The 5,905-nt window shown below is 31.1% G+C and overlaps 1 long non-coding RNA gene across 2 annotated transcripts; it reads right to left on the reverse strand.

The window, feature by feature from the left end:
* Nucleotides 1-593: 593 nt before the first annotated feature.
* LOC131055625 (uncharacterized) lies at nucleotides 594-3,965 on the reverse strand. 2 transcript variants are annotated; one of them, XR_009108398.2, is made up of 3 exons: nucleotides 3,772-3,965; nucleotides 2,866-2,939; nucleotides 594-1,011 (listed from the first exon to the last, which is right to left on the reverse strand). It is a non-coding gene; the product is annotated as an uncharacterized LOC131055625 (long non-coding RNA). The 2 variants fall into 2 exon arrangements; XR_009358457.1 differs by lacking the exon at nucleotides 594-1,011 and having other exon boundaries at nucleotides 1,029-2,939.
* Between the last annotated feature and the right edge of the window lie 1,940 nt (nucleotides 3,966-5,905).

Genomic DNA, 5,905 nt, shown 5'->3' on the forward strand with positions numbered 1-5,905 from the left:
ATTTTTTCAAAAATGTCATGAATTTAAAGCACCCGTGCAATTCTATAAGCTTTCATGTCATGCTTCAACTTTGTAAATGTGTGTAATTAATTTTTTTCTCTAGCTTTCAAGTGAGTATTACATATTTTTTTACATATAATTTTTAAAAACTTGCTAAAGTCTATTCTTCTAAAAATATGTAAAATTATCCCTGTAATATAAATGGTTGATTTAGGCTTTCAAATTTGTCAAAATTGTAACAAAAAGTGTATTCTTTTTTTTGGTGACCAAAATTTTACAACATTAATCAAAATTGAAATATTTTGAAAGAAGAATTTGTAAAAATTAATTATTTCTATAAAAAAAATTGTATTGGCTTTAAAGTTTTACCACATAAATAAAATATTTGTAAATTATGTTAAAAATAATTAATTTAATTGCTATTATTATAATTTTAAAAACATTCAAAATTTCATAATTACATATGTAAATTTAATATATGAATAAAAAATTATAAATATTAAAATATCAAATATTTTTTATTATATTATAACTTAAATACTTATTTAAAATTTCTCAAAAATATAATAAGAGAAAACATCTAAAATGAAGAGTAATGATAATATATAGTTATAAGCATAGGTAGGTATAATGGTAAACCGTAACAACAGCTTTGTTTTTAAATTGTACTTTAAAGGTACTATATTCCTCTTTTAATTAATCAGTATAGTATATTTATAGGACATTTATTCCACTACAAAGAAATCGCTACAACAAAGAGGGGAATACTTGGAAACTGAGGAAAACCGTTACGGTGTTTGGAAAGGCATACAAGATAAAAACGGAGGAACGAAAATCGTATAGAAACGGAATCACGTAAGCAACAAGTAGGGCCCACAGTTCCGATCACGTAAGCAACATGCATTCACTGCTCACACCAAATACGTTGTTGTTTTTAAAGCAAAGTGTGAAGGAAACGAATTTGATTTTAAGTCACATACTGGAATGCACGGCAAGCTGTCTGGAATGAATCTGCAATAACAAAGACGTTGATACTTTAGAATGTTTCCTTAAATCTGCAAGATATCCTCTATTTATAGCATCCCACTATTACATATGTCACGAGTTGAGGAAAGTTCAATGTATGAAGTCCTCTTTTACTTGTACATGTCTGAATCACTGCAACATGTTGTGGGTGGGACTCACTGTCTTTCACAAGATGGTAATGGATGTTTTATGTACATTCATTCACATCGTCTTTGTTCTATTTTTGTTTTCTTTTGATACTTTTTCATGGATTCATTAAAAAATAAGTATATATAATTAGTTTTATTTTAATTTTATAGTACAATTAAGTTTAAATGTAGTTTAAAAAATAATAATAAATTTTTCACAATACAATATTAAACCATAGCAGTCCTGTAAACCAAAGCAGTGCAGGCCGATATATGCAAAACGGATTCGCTTGAACGTTCAAGCAAATGCAGTGGGCGGGTGTGGCTCATTTGGCTGTGAGCCACACAAGGTCTCCTTGCCACGAAATATGGCATATGGAAGCCGCACCAGGCTTCACATTCAACATCTGAAACACGAGGTGTTGAGGATCCCATGCACTGGTATCTTGGTGACAGACGGCCCCCGCCTCCACCGTGCTGCCTTCTTTACCTTTGAGCCAAACAGTGGAGGTCCTCGTGTTATTGAAGGCGTGGCAATGAAAATCATTGAACAGAGATAATTTGATTCTTAAAAATTGCTTACCCATCTTTCCAATTCCACCCATTCTAATAGACCATTGAGCTTTGTGAAACAAGTCCATTTCGAAGCAAAAGAAGATAAATTAGTCATGCATGAATTTGAACAGATAATGAAATTTATGAGCACATTTGACATGTTACTGAAGTAATTAAGTCATTTATGAGACTGTTAACATGTTTTATTCCCCTCATCAGGGATCTCTATCCAATCATCTTTCTTTAAGAAACTAACATTTATGAGCATAAGATAAGTCTACTTTTATATGTTGTCAAAATTATTGAATCTTGTTGACTAACTGATATACAAGGAACAGATATTAAACACTTCATATCATTGTTAATTGAAAATTTTACATCACAATTTGGGTTGCAAAAACCAGAAGAAGAAAAATTTACACTAAAACTCATAGACATATTTGGAAAGGAAAAGGGATTCTATGAAATCTGATAACACCATAGAAAAAGGCCATTGGTTATTCATTTCCAATTTCAAAAAGGGGAGGCACAAGATGGATATTAACAATCAGAAAGTTTTGTGTCATTATACACACGGGATAAATAGAGGATGTTGGTATTGCGAAGTCCAATGGTCATACTGGTTTTCCCTTCAAGACTCTTAGCTGTCTGTATTCTCATTTTGTATTGTCTACATAAACGTAAAGATTTCTTTTGCTGCTGTGATTGATGTACAGAACAGTGTTTAATAAAATCATTCCCCTACTTATAAAGTGGATGTAGCCTATTACGATGAACCACTATAAATTTCTTTGTCTAGTCTAGTCTTTTTTAGTTTTTCTTCTTCTGCAGAAACATTATTCGGTCTTCTGCGTGTACAGAGGATACAAATCTACTATGAACAACTTAATCCAGCTTGAATTCACAATAACACCTATGGGATAACTTCAAAAGCTATCGTTCTGAGCTATGTAGAAAAGAGATTGAGAAGAAATGTTCTGTATACAGAGGAGATATAGAGGGGATACAAATCTACTCTGGACAAGTTGGTCCAGCATAAAGACATCCATCATAAATTCATAAAAACATCTATAGAATAAATTCAAAAGATACTCTTCTGAGCAATGCGTAGAAATGAGGTTGAAAAAAAACAGATGCAAAAACCAAGAGAAGATACCTGAAATGTGGGCGTCCTTTACCCCATGTTCCCCCATCAAAAGATAAATGACAGATCTATATGAAAATAGGGCTCTGCAATACAGCAAACATCTTGCATTCAAATAAAAGCAAAGTAGGTCAAGAATAAATTTACATATGAGGTCTTATCAAGAATAAGCCTGCAGATAGAGGGAGCCTACAGTTTAAGTATAGGAATAAAATGCAGATCCCTAAGTTCGGGAGATAAAGACAAAATTCTGTAATATATAAAGGCGATTTAGACTGTTGTAGTCGGGGTTCTGAGAAACCTTCAAGCTATTGCCAGCGCAAGCATGTGAAATGCTTGACAAAATGCCTCAGAAAGACATCATCTCATGGGATGTAATGAATGCAGGATAAACACAAATGGATTCTTCGGACGGACTTTAGGAAAGTTCAAGCAATTGCAAATTAAAACAAAGCAATTTATAATCATCTGCCATGTTTAGCCTCAATCCATAACACAGTGGCTTCAGAAGTTATAAACTACACTCTGCCCAGCTGCAAAACATGGGAACTGGATAAAAATATATTGGGTTTTAAAACCGACAGATTCTTGCGCTTGGAGCAAGATTTTTGCTTTTTGAATAAGATAGGACTCGATTTGTTTCATATTTTTGTACTGACAGATAGATGGCGCTACCAATGAGAAATAAAATAAGATCTAAGTCTTCCTGATGATAAGGCTTTCGACGGTTTCAGACAAGAAAAATTGGTAGATTTCAAACTAAATTCTCTGTCCAGAATTATACATCTGAATTAACAAATGCCAATGATCGTGACTTAAAACCCCAAATAGTTCCATAACAACTATTTTGAAGGTTACTATGAAAATATTTAATACATTGACGGAAAAAAAAACATATCACAACCTATCGAAATCTACCTGAACTTGAATTCTTTGGAAGTCAGTAGGCCCTCGATTCCTCCGTGCCCTCCAAGTTCTTTTTTCCTCTGTTCAGAACAGTGATTGGTCTTCCCTTTCAATTCCTTCCTCCGTGCATAGTAAAAAATATAAAAGCCGTCCCCCAAAACTCAGTACCCTCCCCCTCCCGACCCTCCTTTCTTTCTTACATAAGGAATTATCTCTGTGTGAAATATGCAATGTTCCCCTTTCGCTCTCAAAATTTGATTACTTGAATAACGGAAAACATCCTGAAGCAAAAATGGTGTGATCCTTCCTGAAGCAAAAATGGTGTGATCCTTCCTGGAATAAGAATGGTGTGACTTTTAACTCCCCACTACCCGTATTCATGCCATATGCGTTTCTTTGACTTTTCACAGCAAAGGAATGAAAGGGACGACCTGATATAATTATTTACACGGCATGGTCTTTGTGAAAGGTTTCAGCGCCATTTAATGAATTTTGCCGCCAGCAAAAATGATACTCAACTGTTTCAATTTCAATGCTAATTATTCTTCTTTTTTTTTTTTTTAAATTACTCACTGCCACCACTCTATTTGCACATGCACTCATAAAGTTTACTTTGGATAATATATTGGGGGGCATAAATATATTATAAAAAAAAATGTCTTTGTTGTTGTGAGATAGGTTGTTTTTGAGATACTCTATTGTCAAAGTTTCTAATGTGCTTCTAAGTATAACTATGAGAGTAAAGTACTCAGATAGTTGTACATTACATCGTTGAAAAATATGAGAGACATGCAATGTTGGAAGAAGTAGATTCCACATATAGATAGACATAAACAAACATATACACATTGTTAGATTTGTGTTAATGAAATATAATTGTCACAATTATAACTGAAATGCGAAATATTGAAAGAAGTAGATTTCACATTTTATAATGACATAAAACTTTAGTAAACACTTCCATAAGTTTAAAATTTTCCCTTGAATTATTTCTTAGATAAAGAAGTTTATGGTGATTGTCTTTGTTAAATATTTAATAATTCAAATGTTTTCTTAGAATAATAAAATTTTATTTATTAAAAAATTATTATCTTTTTATATAGTTAATTTGAACTTACAAGAATTACATATTTATATAATAAATTAATTGTAATTATGCAAAACCTATTTTGACTATTTTTATGATTGAGACTTTTGTAAAATAATGTAAGAAGGATAATTCAATGACAAAGAATGTAAATGTATTTTCAAATAAGAATGAATACATATTTATAGAGTTATTGGAATGAAATGCCCTACACCAATCTAGGTTTTTTCTTTACAAAAGTTAAGAATTATGTCTTAAAATAATAGTAAATGTTATCTAAAATCATTTCTCGATTCCTCTGCTATTATAATTGACCTTTATATATATAGACTTTATGCATTTTGTGAAGAAATTATGGTCTATGAAGACGTCATTTAACACTTTTATGACTAGCCTATATATATATATTTAATAATGTATGTATATGTATGTATATATGTATATATGTATATATATATGTATATGCATATGTATATGTATATGCATATGCACATATATACATATGTATCTATATATATATACATATGTATCTATATATATATATATATGTATCTATATACATATATATATGTATATATATATATATATATGTATATAGATACATATATGTATGTATATATATATATATATATGTATATGTATATGTATATGTATATGTAGCGTCATAAATTGTACATCCTCGCTAGGGTGGTACAATTCCACGCTTGGTTTAGCACCCGCCTTAGTGTGTTTTGCATGTTGCATTTCTCATCTCCCTTAAGCATTTAATTAATTAATTTAATTTAATCTAAATTCATACTTCACCTCTTCACATATTGTAAAGTTGGGCACTTTACCCTAAGTGTGCCCCTTTTAATTTTATTTCTTCAATAAATAATTAAATCATAAACCCTAATTATGTCTTATTTTGATCTTTAAGGCCCAATTTCACATATCAAAACATGTTGAAATCAGCTGTAACTTTGGGATTCACTCTAATATCATCATATCTAATGACACTAAAAATTGGTGAAAACTTGGTTGGACTATGCACTTTGCACACAGTCCCTGACATTTTTC

This window comes from Cryptomeria japonica, chromosome 7, assembly GCF_030272615.1.
Source record: "Cryptomeria japonica chromosome 7, Sugi_1.0, whole genome shotgun sequence".
NCBI lineage: Eukaryota > Viridiplantae > Streptophyta > Pinopsida > Cupressales > Cupressaceae > Cryptomeria > Cryptomeria japonica.